The sequence below is a fragment of the Cnephaeus nilssonii genome, assembly GCF_951640355.1.
Source record: "Cnephaeus nilssonii genome assembly, chromosome: 15".
NCBI lineage: Eukaryota > Metazoa > Chordata > Mammalia > Chiroptera > Vespertilionidae > Cnephaeus > Cnephaeus nilssonii.
The window spans coordinates 30,118,125-30,131,780 of record NC_137086.1 but is presented as its reverse complement, the minus strand read 5'-3'; the positions used below and the strand labels follow the sequence as shown (position 1 = coordinate 30,131,780).

At 45.9% G+C, this 13,656-nt stretch overlaps 1 protein-coding gene across 2 annotated transcripts in view; it reads right to left on the bottom strand.

Moving 5' to 3' along the window:
* Positions 1–11,602, bottom strand: part of SPTBN1 (spectrin beta, non-erythrocytic 1) — a 183,788-nt gene extending 172,186 nt beyond the window's left edge. Inside the window, exon 1 of one of the 2 annotated variants that reach the window (XM_079792286.1) lies at positions 11,332–11,602. The gene's annotated coding sequence lies outside the window, so the exon portion shown is untranslated. Of the gene's footprint in view, positions 1–10,593; positions 10,851–11,331 lie in introns of those variants that run through there. The other variant, XM_079792287.1, reaches the window with a different exon arrangement.
* Positions 11,603–13,656: the final 2,054 nt, after the last annotated feature.

Here is a 13,656-nt window from a genome sequence, read left to right as displayed (position 1 = left end):
TCTAGGTCTTCCCTCCCCCATAAATAAATGAAATAAAAGCACCCTACCCCCAAGGCCCTCAACCGAGATAAGAACATGAAGTTTCCTACCCCAAAGGCACTGTACAGTCCGTGAAGTTAGGTTTGGCCTTGAGGCAAACACAGTAGGACAAAAATCACCCCTGAAACAGCCACCCAAGAGGGTAGGAAACAACAAGAACTCCACCCAGAGCCAAGGGCAGGAGCCACAGGGCTGAGTTCAGGGAGGATGTTTTTGAGAGGCTCCCCTGGGGCCCAGCTCCGACATCTTTTCCCACACTCCATGGAAGGACCATTTCGGGCAAGGCCCTAATGAAATGCACGCTGAAATGAGAAATGGAAAAACCCTTTTAACATTTCAGGGTTCTTTACACCTTCGTGTTAATACTGCTTTTCGGAAAGTTATGGCAGAAAAAAACTTGAACAGCAGAAGGTGTCCGGAGATGATGAACCATTTTACCTCATTTTCTTAGCCAGCTAAAAGAAGGTTGCTGTTCAGCATTTCCGAAAATTTGGAAAATATGGAGAGATTAAATTAGAACTTTCCCACAATTCCATCACCCAGCAAAAAAACCTCTGTTAAGCTAGTGAACTTGCCAAGCATGGACATACTTAATTGCACAAATTAAACAATGAATATACTATGTACTTGAAAAGAATAATTTCAATTATATTTATATGTCACTAGAGGCCCGGTGCACGAAATTCGCGCACTCAGGGGGCGGTCCCTCAGGCCGGCCTGCACACTCTCACAGTCTGGGAGCCCTCGGGGGATGTCCGACTGCCAAGGAGGCAGGAGGGGCTCCCACCACTGTTGGTGTACTTGCCAGCCGTGAGCCCGGCTTCTGGCTGAGCAGCGATCCCCCTGTGGGAGCACACTGACTACTGAGTGTCTTCCCCCGGTGGTCAGTGTGTGTCATAGCGACCGGTCATTCTGCCTTTCGGTCGATTTGCATATTAGCCTTTTATTATATAGGATTCCAAACTTCACCCTAGTTCATCTGTTGAGTAAAAACCTATAATTATCTTCTGATACAGATTTTACTGCCCACCTAATGGCTTCAAGTTTGTTAAAGATCAGAATGAGCAGGGAACTCTAGATTCCAAAGCAGAGATGCCAGATTGTTCTGAGAAGCATTCAGGTGTTTACTCTCACCGTTTAAGAGTTTACTACGAATGGAATTATGACACCTATGAACAAGGATCAATTTTAAAGCAATTTTATAACTGTCACATTTTACTTTCATATCTCAAAGCACACTTAATCCTGAAACCCCCATCAATCCACCATGTAAAGTTCATGGCAGAAAACACACAACATTCATGGAAGTAAATTAGTTCATTTTTATAAGCCACATTTTATAAAGTGCCAATACCCTTGGGACTTGGATCATAAAAACATCTTCTCCCAAATATTTCCTCCACCAGCGAAGGACATGATTCATTCCTGAGATTCACCTTTAAAATATTATCCCTATAATATCCCCACTTGAAGAGCCTTAAAATTGCCCTCCCTTTACACTGGAAATTAACCTATTTCCCTCACACACTAACACACACACACACACCTATCTCACCAATGTGATAGAGATAGATAAAATAGAATAGATATGCATCATATGTTTACATAAATATATATAACATTGCCTAAGAATTTCCTTTCACATAAAAAATCAAAGATATCATTAAAATTCCTTCTATCCATTCTAAACCTACCATATTCCCAAATGCTGAAAAACCATTAACTGGAAGTAATCTAAATCTGGAGTCATTTTTATTTTAACATTTTTCACTTGGAATTTTATCTACATTTCCAACCAATTCTAATGATGGTCTAAATGGTTACAAAATTAGCTGCAGCAGCAGTCTCGGCTCCCACAAGTGAGAGCAAGCATGTCACAGAATTCCACTGCTCTCTCCACACAAGTGTGCGGTTTGGAAATATGTACTCAAGTCCTGGGCTTCCCCACTTTTCAAGCTGGCCCAAGGTGAGTGTAGAGAGTCAAGTTAGCATTCCATTACATCTGAAGGCTCTATCTCTCTCTCCAACCCACACCCTTAAGATGCTGACTTACTCATTTTCCCACTGCTTTTAGGTCAATACAGAGGACAGGTAGGACAATCATTTGGAATTTTAAACTGTTCCTTAACAATAATCTACAATTTGCCAGATTTGCTTTTTTTCTTTCCGTTTTAAAAATTAAAATAAACTGTTGATTGTTTTTTTTTTAATTATAAAAAACTAGAGGCCCAGTGCACGAATTCGTGCACAGGTGGGGTCCGGCCAGCCAGGCCCCAATTGGGGCAGACTGGGGCCAGGCCTGTTGGGAGGAGGAGATGGCAGGAGGTTGGCCAGCCAGCCTGCCCCAAATCAGGGCCCAATCAGGGCCAGGCTGGCTGGAGGGAGGGGCCACGGGTGATTGGCCAGCCAGACCCACCCCCAAATGGGATGGGGGGGGGGCCTATCAGGGGCCAGTGGCCTGGGTGAGGGGCCTTGGGTGGTTGGCCGGCTGGCCCTGCCCCCAATTGGTGTGTGTTGGGCTAATCAGGGGTGGGGCCAGCCTGGGGGAGGAGCCGTGGGAGGTTGGCCGGCCGGCCCCACCCCGGATCAGGCCAGTTCGCTGGCTGAGGTGGGCGTCATAGCAACTGATTGTTCTGGTCACTATGGAGTTCCGATCACTGGCTTTTTATATATATAGATAGTCCTCATGGAAGTCTGATATTATTTACTATACTCTTCTCTGTGTGTGAAATATTTCAAAACTTAAAATGAGAAACATTAGGTCATCAGAATTTCCTTTCACACAAGAGAGGAAATCACCCATCAACCCACCATCCAAAGCAAACCATTAACATTTTAATGTATTTCTGTCCAGTCTTTATTTAATGCAACAAAACTGGAGATATACGGTATTATACAACTGTGTATACAGATTATTTCCCAATAGTATATTGTATTTTCCCATTTCAGTATTATTCTTCCAAACCATTATTTTAAGCACTGCATTGAATTCCATCCCGTACCTGTGTTTCAATTTATTTGATTAAGCCCCCATTTGCTTTTCCACCAGTACTATTGCTAAGAAAATCCTGGTTTAAAATCCCCTGTCATTTTTTTAATTCTCCCTTTAGGTTATACAGCTACAAGTGAGATTTCAGTCCAAAAGGTATAAACATTTCAGGTTTCTGTTATGTATATTCTGTTTTCAAAATGAGTTTGTATTAATCCAAATATTCTCCCAACAGGTGCTGCAGATCTCCTATCTCATAGCATCCCAGAGAATATTACCTACCTACTAATTTAAGTGGAAAAAAATAATCTAATTAATTTGTGTTTCACATTACTGGTGAGTTGGAACAATTTAATATACTTATTAGTTTCCTTGATTTGTTCCTTTATAAACTACCTGTGATTTCTTCTTTTATAAACTATTTGTTCCTAGTCTTTCCCCACATACTAGGAATTTTACTGTTTTCTTATTTGTTAAAAATAAATATTATTCAGGTTTGCTTTTCATATTGTTGTATTTTGACAAGATACATAGGAACAAGTTTAATATAGACTGAACATAGCTTTATTTATTTGATGGATGTGTATGTATTTACTTACTGGAATGTATCTTTTCTGAACAAACCAAATTGTTTACTTGAAAGAAAGCTTAAAACTGAGACAAAGCAAAAATTCCACATTGAATGGTAATTAAAATGTACTGTGATTGGCGCTGGATTATCTCACTTAACTTTAATAAAATCCTTTCTGATAGGTACTGCCATTATCACCATTTTACTGATGAAGATACTGAGGCATGCAAAGAAGTCAAGGCAGTGTACCCAAGGTCACTCCGTGCCTGGAGTGACCAGGCTATGCAACTCCAGGGCCCACTCAGAGCCACTGGGTCCCGTCCATTCACCCTCCATACAGTTGGCCCAGGGGTGGGCCTTCACAACCCTTCTCCCATCTCTCTCCTCCTTCTCCTTCCCATGGCCACCACCACTACTTGCTCCCTTAACGTCTGGACTGCCCAATCTCTTGTTTTCTGTCTCCTTGCTTCTGGTTTCTTCCTATGCCACTGCATTTTTTATTTTTATTTTTATTTTTTTTTAGAAAAGCAAGCAAGAATTTATTGACCGCAGCAAAAACACCCTTAGGACAGTGAAACAAGAAAGGGCATAGAAGACGCAATGGGGGAGCCTAGGCTGGGCTGCTGGGGCTCACTGGGAAGTCAGAGAGGGCCTTGGGGATAGGTTCAGGGGTGTAGTTAGCCCTGGATGAGCTGCCGATGCCCATGGCTCCTCTGGTTGCAAGTCTCTTGGGGTCCCTCAGAGTTTAGGAGATGCGTGCCTGTGGGGAAAGGAGAAGGGGAAAGGGAATGGCATGGGCGTGCTCCCTGGAGGGAGAGCACCTGGTTCCACTGTATTGTGAACATGGCTGAAGTGTTGTGTTACTGGAATATCTTATCATCCCAACATTTTAGAAGTTACAGGATCTTAAAATCTAAGTGCCAAATCTGGTCCACTGGCAGTTACTGCCTACAACACTGTATTTGCACTGAGAATGTTACTGAGGCTCTATCTCAGCTCTGCAGATAAAGAATACCATGATTCTTTTCCAAGTCTGACAGGGACACAGGGGAGTGGTGCCCTTCCGCCATGTTTTAACCCCGACTATAATCCCAGCTAAGATTTCCATTTCATAAATTTACATCTGAGACCAGGACAGTGAATGGCTTGCCGAAGTCACACGGCTGGTCAGTAAAAGGTCTTTTATCATCTGTGTACATATATGTAGATTAAAAAGTCCTTAGATTCAGGAACTAATTCTTATTCAACTTTAAGCCAGCCCACACCATCATCACCTTAACCCACTTCAAGCCCTAGCAAGAGAAGGTATCCAATAGTTATTTACTGAATTTATATACACTGAGTGGCCAGATTATTATGATCTCTGAACGCATAATAATCTAGCCACTCAGTATATATCTTATCCTATATAATAAAAGGCTAATATGCAAATTGGCCCCTCAACCAGGAGTTCGACCAGCAGGCAGGCCGGCCAACCGCCCATGTCCCCTCCTCCTGGCCAGGCTGGCCGGACCCCAACCATGCACAAATTCATGCACCGGGCCTCTAAAATATATATTCACACACACACACACACACACACACACACACACACACACACAGTGGCCAGATTATTATGCATTCAGAGATCATAATAATCTGGCCACTCAGTGTATATATAATCTTAGAGTAGCAGCAAAGGGAGAACAGTAGTATAAATGCTTCTTGGTAAACAGAACTGTAATTGCATTACTTTCAAGAGCAGGAACCTGAACTGACAAAGGAATTTCATTAAGTGGATGGATGGAGATATATATATATATATATATATATATATATATATATATATATATATTCCATTGGTAATACAGCCTTTTAAAAAAATAAAAGAATGCGCTGTTTAATAACTGTTTTTATAAAAAAATGTTAAGATACTTTTTGCAAAGCATATCAAAAGGGATCAGTGGCTCATATAGCTTAGGCAGTCTGAAGAGAAAGTAATGAAAAGGTTATCAGCTGAACACCTACTATATGCCTACTGTACACTGCTGTCTCACAACGACATGAGTATTATTATTTTAGTTTTACTGATGAAAATAAATGGTTCTGAGTAGCTATAGTCGTGTGACTAGTATACAACAGCATTAGGATTTGAGCCCAGATTTGTTTGACTCCAAAATTCAGGCTCTTTCCAAATTAAGGAAAACTTTTCTTGCAATATCAAAATCATACTCACAAACCTTAAAGGATAAAAACTGATTATGACTCAACTGAAATTATGAATGTTCATAAAAAAACAAACACAGGGTTTCTTCAAAAGAAAATAAAAACACAAACTGGGAAGTAATTTTTGCAACACATATAATCCATAAAAGATTAGCAAGCAATCTACATAAAGAACTACAAATCAATAAAAAAAATTTGAAATCAATAAAGAAATATATTTTTTAAAAACCTGAAAGACAAAAAAAAGACTGAACAGGGACTTCACAAAAGGAACCCAAATGGCCAATAATAAAAATAGGTACTTAACCTCAATAATCAGGGAAATTGCAATTAAAAGCACAATGAGATAACTTCACAAATGGACATTTTCAAGTTTGGTAAATGATGGCCTGGAGAGGTTGTGGAGTAACAGTAACACTAAACCCTGCTAGTGGGAATATAATTGGCATACAGTAATCACTTTGCAAACTTTGGCATTAATACTAAGGTTGATAATGCACATATGATCCAGCAAATTTCATTCCAGAGAGAGAGAATTTGTGTGTGTGTGTGTGTGTGTGTGTGTGTGTGTGTGTGTGTGTGTCTATCTCCACATAGGTACTAAGAGACAAATAGAAGAATCATTCATAGCAGCCCTTTTTATAACATCAAAATATTGGAATTAAGCCAAGTGGCCATCTACAGAAGGAATAAGTAAGTCATCGTGGAATACTATACAGCAGCAAAAATGAATGAACTACTACAACAAAATGAATGAATATCAGGAATATAATGTTAATCTAAAAGTGTAAGTTACAGAAAAATAAATAAAGCATAAGTTCATTCATATAAAATTCAAAACATGCCCTAGCAGGTTTCGCTCGTTGGATAGAGTGTTGGCCTGCGAACTGAAGGGTCCCGGGTTTGATTCCAGTCAAGGGCACATGCCCAGGTTGTGGGCTTGATTCCCAGTAGGGTGTGTGCAAGAGGCAGCTGATCAATGATTCTCTCTCATCATTGATGTTTCTCTCTCTCTCTCTTCCTTCCTCTATGAAATCAATAAAAAATAAAGTTCAAAACATACAAATTTAAGAATTTTAGAAAGGATAACCTATAAAAAAAGAGTAAGGATTCCTCTGTGTAAAAAAATCAATAAAATATATTTAAATAAATAAATAAAATAAAAACAACTTGGGGGGAAAAAGAGTAAGGAAATGAGAAGCAACAAACTGAGGACAGTGGTTGCTTCAGATGGGAAGACAGAAGGGTACAAAGGGGACTCTGACTATATGATAAGGTTCTTCTTCAAGTAGGTAGTGGCTGCATGAGTATCCATTGGTTTGTGAATCTGCAATGTATCTTTCATGAGCATTATTTTGTATGTACAGATTACTTAATAAAAAACAACTTTAAGAAAAGAAGGAACCAGAAGGACAGGATACTGAATATACCAGGAGAAACAGCTGGTGAGAACAAGATGCCAGAGGGGAGCAGGAGGAGCAGGGGGACCCTGGGCTTCCTGGACTCCAGCTCTGATGTCTCAAAACCAGTGCCTTCTTGGGGGAGGGGGGACAGGATGGGGAAATTGGCTGTTTATCAACTTTAGAAAGGAACCCCTAACACTGAGTAATCTAAAAAACTATAATTAATAGGACTATGCCACCGAAATATTAAAGACCTTCATAATGTTTTCCTGTGGTAAGTAATTTACAGTGAATGCATCACTTTCTTCAACATCACTTAGTGACACAAGGGGAGAAAGGTGTTGATATTTGAGCAAAAGAAAAGACAAAAGTAAGATACAAGAAGGAACTTTTTGATATAGAAGTCCCTTAGATGAAGAAGTGCAGTAGTTTCTCAATTTAGCGGGCATACAAATCACTTAGGGGTCTTGTTAAAATGCAAATTATAATTGGATAGGTCTGGGTTGGGGTCTGTAAGAATCTGATTTATAACAAACTCCCAAGAAATCCTGATGTTTTCACTCCACAAACCTCATTATTATAGCAAGGGACATTAGGAAAATGCCTAATTGGGATAGTTTAATATTACTCACCAAAATAAAGAGACTAATGATGTTATTCCTACGTTATATGAACTTGGATACAGACACTGTTATCAGAAGAATGAAGAGTACTAAACTAGGTGTACTCTAGGTTTGTAAAGAAATTGTGCTCTGAGAAACAGCGAAGTCTGAAAATCTATAAGACACATCCACGAGATGTTTTACTCACCTCCACAGACCTCCAGAAGTAACTTTTCCAGAGGAAGTATTGGCCTTTTCCTTAGGAAGAATGGTTTACATTCCCAATAGTCTCGCAGGAAGAAACCAAGAGTACCATAAGGAAATCCACAGAACATTAATTAAAGCCCAATGATGATGCTGATGTTGGTCAGAGCCCCACATAATTAAAGGAACATCACATCACCGCATGTAAAAAAATATACGTTGGGCTTTAAAATTCTCTCTAAGAATATACTCTTTAAAATGAAAAGCTTATTTCAACAAAAACCACATCAAATAAATTCCACTCATCATGTCTATGTTTGTTTAGTAGTAGTAAAATCCTTCCATCTCAAAACAGTACTTCCACATGTAAAGTCATACTTTCATACAGCAAGACAAAATAACCACGCCAACCAGCTCTTCCACAGAAACTCTGTCAATGCCAAGTCTGCGAAGGATGTGTCACAAGCAGGGAGCGAGGTTCCTACATCATCTTAGGTGTTAATACTCTCGCCCAGGAGATCCTCTTCTCACTCTTCACAGAAAGCCCGCACAGCAGGAGGCGGCCAAGTTTCTTCACTGCCCCAATAGTTCTCATTCTCTCGGATGAAGGTTTTGGTCAGTCCAGAAATGACAAAGTTGCAAAGAGCTTAACCTTAACCGAATTCTGCACCTGGTGTTTAAGTCAGAACAGCTAAACCTCCTGTGACATCAACACAGGATATTTTCTTACAACATAATGAATCCAAAATGTCTGGATAATCCATGGGAACGACACTCCCAAACATCTTTAGGCAATACTATTTTATACCATCAGCAAAACAAGAAAGCCCAAATCCAAAAAGGGCTGTATTTGAATGGCTCTCTTCTAAGAGACACTCGAAATCATGAACATAAACCACACAATCTGCATTCAGTTCTACTTTGTAGAGCTACCAAGAAGTCAAATGCCACCGACTTGGATTCAATAGAGATTTTAAAAAATAAAAGTAGACACGCCCTTGCTTTGAAACATTGACCCTCCCTCCCAGACAGCATACTGAAATTCCCTTTTTCACCTATATGGGTGACTTTTGAAATGTATCCCATTTGCCATCTCACACTGAATAAATGACTTGTAGAAGTGGCATTGAGAAGGGACGTAACCTAGGCACTGGCCCAGACTAAATAAATGAGAACACTGGCAACCATCTCCTTCTGACCAGATACCGGCCTCAGAGGCCTTGGGGGTCTGCCCTTCGCAACCCCCTCCCCAGCCACATCTGCAAAAAAAAAAAAAAAAAGTATACAAAAAATACATATAAACAAACATAAATGAAGCCATTTACCATCAGAATCCCATTAACCACGACTAACCTAAATCTATAAAAGTCTGAATATCAATTCACCACCAACCATGGCGCTCATTTACCTCATCATCCCTACTAAAACATCCAAATAGGCACTTGATTTACAGAAAAAGCAAACGATGAAAGCAAAGCAAATACAGGTTCATCAGTAACTACCCATCAAAAAAAAAAAAATGTAAGTTCCTTTTAAACCAAGCTATTCAACTAGTGAATACATTTAGACATGTCTCAGGGACATAAAAACTAAAATAGATGTATCGTTTCATTTCAAAAATTGGTTTCCTGTAAGAAAAATGCATATTCTTTAGTGTTGACCAAAAAGACACGGAGGTACTGTAACGTCATAGCTATGAAGATCCAATAAGCACCAACTTTTCATATATTAAGAAATCGATGGGTAGTTGGGTTGTGGTTACCAAAGATGGGTGATCGCACAGAAAGACGCTGCGACTCCCACCCAATCCCGACTGCACCACTGCCTCCGCGCCACACCGGTCCGCGTCCTCCCCCCAGCCCCTCCCTGCGGCTCAGGTCCCAGGGCTGGAGATCAGATTCCCGTCCGCAAACTGCAGGCAGGCAGGCTCCCGCTGCCCGCATTAGCGCCGCAGGGCGCCCCTTCATCCCAGCACAGGCAGGCAGGGAGGGAGGGAGGGAGGAGGGCACCCCAAAGAAAAGAGCCTCCCCTCTAAGGTAGGTGACCTGGTCCTCCTGTCCCCACATAACAGCTGAAGCGGCATGACAGGGTAGAAGCAGCTCTGAGCCTCGGCCAAGGGCAGCCCGGGACCTGGGTGGGGCCGGGCGGGGGCCGCAGGCGCCGAGCGGCCGTGCCAAGCCCCGCCAGTGAGAACCCCGAGAGGCTGCGATACTGCTGCATTGTGCTGCATCACGGCGAGGGCACCGGGAGCCATCCATCTTGCCAAAATAGCATACCCCACGGCAACAAACCCACTGAATCCATCTTCCTCCTCGCCCAAGCACCCTCACCCTCTCCCTCTCACTAGCTTGCCTGGCTTTTGACGAGAAGAAGAATGGACGCGGTTTGTGTATCGATCCCGACAACACTCCCCCTCTCCATCTGGAAGGCAGGCACTTGGCATCTTTCCTATCACAAAACAAAGGGAAGGCTCCCCACCCCAAAAAAAGAGGATCGCGGGCGCGGAGGGGTGATGGCGAGAGGAGCTTCCAGCCCACCACCCCAAAGGCAGGCCCGGAGGGTCCCGGCGCTGGCACAAACCTGTTGAAGACAGGGTGGCAGAAGCTGAAGGGCGGGCGCAGCGGCGGCCCCGCGCCCGCAGGCGGCTCACGCCCAGCCCTGGGAGAGTGGGGACCAAGGGAGGGCGGAGGGCGGGGGGCGGGCGCGGAGGGGAGAGAGGGCGCGAGGACGAGCGGTGTGGGGGGGTGCCGGGGCGCCGCCTCGGGTTCCGCTGCAGCGCGGCGCAGCCCGAACCACGCCTGGCCGCATCCCCCGTACCGTTAGGCTCAGAGCCCGGCCCTGTCAACGCCGCCCCCGCTCCCACCAGCAGGACTAAGAAGGAGGGCACCCGAAAATATACCCTCGCCGCTGCCCACTCCGCACCCACCCCCGCGCCAGGGGCCGCTGCGCCCGGCTGGAGGGACGAGGCGGCGGAGGCTGGGAGGAGGAATGAGCGCCTCCGCGCGCCTGGGATGGAGCTGGGCTGCCGCGGTGCGCACCGCGGGTTTGCGGCTGCCTCACCCGGGGCCCGGCGCCTTTACCCCGAAAACCGCCAGTACTAACCAAGCCTGGGAGCCCCAGGCTCCCCGCGCCGCCCCCTCCCGGGCTCTGCAGCCTCCCCGCCCCCACGCCGCTCCCCAGGCGCAGGGCAGCGGCGGGCCAGCGGCGTCCTCCCGGCCTGGGCCCGCGCCCCTCCTCCCGGCCGCCCGCCGCCCAGGAGCCCGCCTAGGAGGCAGCCCCAGTGAGTTGGCATCTTCCAGCCTCAGGCCCCCTACCTACCTCCCAAGGATAGGGGGGTGGGGGTGCCGGGGTCCCGTCCTCCTCCCGCTCCTCGGCGGCCGGGCGGGTGGGCCGGGAGGCGACTCCGCGGGGCTGCCGCGGCTGGGGCTGTCCGCGGCTGGGGTCGGGGCTCACAGGACGGGACCGGTGGGCGCTGCTGCGCGGGCTGCGCGCTCGCTCCGAGCGGAGAGGCGGCCGAGGGAGGGACTGGAGGAATCCGCAGCCTGCACGGCAACAGCTGCACTGATTCCGGGGGCTGGGCGGGAGCGCGGGGCGGGGGGAGGAGGAAGGGAGCAGCCCGGGGGGGCGAGGGGCGGGGAGACGGAGCGCGCACACGCGCGCGCGCGCGCACTCGCTCTCTCCCGCACACCCTCCACCCTCCACCCTCCTCTGCTGTCCTCCTCTCCCCTTCCCTGGGTTCCTCCCTCACGCTTGCCCTCAGCGCCGGCCCGGAGCCCCGCAGCCGCCCACCCGGCGCCTGCTGAGCTCGCGATCGGGACCTCGGGCGCGTCCGCGCTCTCCCCCAGCCCAGGCTCTGCCCGGCCCGGCGCCGACTGCGCCCGCGGCCGCGGGGACCGGCCACGGCGGGCTTGGGCAGGGTGGGCACCGCCGCCTCTCTACCCGGGCCAAAGGACAATGGGGGCTTTGTCCCCACAGCCCAGCCGGCGAGGGCCAATTTCACGTTTAATTTGAGGCTAATTCGATTATCGCCGTGGAAAAGGGGCAGCCTAATTTTCTACGTGACTGGTGCATCCTCTCTTCCCCCGCGACGTTGGCGTTGGGGGCGCGATGGAGAGACTGTGCGGAGGGGCGTTTTAGAACGCCACCTGGTTGATTTGGTTTTGGATCTAGGTTGGTGGTGCCGCGCAAGCTCCGTCCAGCCTGAGGACAAGCGGTGGTGATGCCTCCGTGGGAAATCTTGGGAGACCGGGGGGATGGGGGGGGGGGGGGGAAAGAGGGTTATTCTTCGGAGAAGTCCAGATCTCCCTCTTTTGTGAGTGCTTTTTCCCACCATTTCCCTCGGGATACAGATCCTACAAGTGATTCCTCCAACTCCTGCCTCGAGCCCCAAACGCCCGCCTCCACCTGTGGCGGGTGTTGTTCCTACGCCACTCACTCCCGGGGAGGAGACACCCGGCTGCAGTGGAGGTCCCGACGGCTTGAGGGCTGGAGTTCTCCCCCTACCCACATACCGGGAGATGACACCGACGTTTTCCTCAAGTGCCAGCGCCCCTTCCCAACCTCCGGCTCACCCCATCCATCCCCCAGGCTATGCAGAAATGGTGCGACCACCACTGCTGGGGAGAAAATATGGTGTCATCACCATGACCACGACTAGAAATGCTCTTTAGAAAAGAGTCTGGGGAAACTGACCCTGTGCCTGCTGGGGAGGTGCCCAACGGTGGCCTTGTGAGCTTCGGAGGGAAAAGGGCCTTTGGTTGAAAAGACCCAAGGCTTTTTCCCTAAAGATCTGACCCTCAACCCCTGAATAAATAAAATAAAATAAAATAACAGAAATAAAAGACAGTCAAACAGTTTGGATCATGCTCATATCTCAAATCGCCTGGTGGGTTTATATTTTTGTCTGTATTTTTAAATGAAAATTTTAACATAAAACATTAAATTGTCCCAGCAATTTAGGGAGTTGATTCTTCCTTTTAGGCCTTCACCATCAGTTTGAATGTTTGTACCAATGTTTACATTTGATATATATGAGAGAGAAAAAATGGAGGAAGGCAAATAACTTAACATTTTTCTCAGAAGGTGGACGAACACAGCCAAAAGGTTAACTCTCCAAGGGCAGGGTTCTTTGTTCACTGTACACAGCAGGCACTTAGGAGGTGCTCCAACATTTTTTGTTGAATTGAATTGAACAGAAGCAACATGTAAGTGACTGCCCTGATTAGGTAACACTGGAAATCCACTAATAATGAAAGCTGTTGGGTTGGGGTTTTTTCCCCACTTATTTTGGGCCATGGGTCCCAGCACCTCCCTACTCAAAATGTTAATGAAATACCAAAGAAAACAAAGGCAGTACTGGGAAATGCCTGTTTAAATTCTTCCAATGCTATTCTGAAATGGTGACTCCTAACTGCTTCCTTTATCACAAATAATAGTACTTGAATAAATCTTCATTTGATGGATGAGTCACCTCCACTACCCCATTCCACCCTCACTTACTTTTTAAAAACTTTCCTTCAAAAAACAAGGCCACACACACCCTTAGCAAGGTCCTTAAGTGGCAGTAAGTATTCCAAAAATGTGAAAGACAAGGATTCAGAGTTTCACCATACATACTTGTTCACAATTTCAAATTCTTACCTT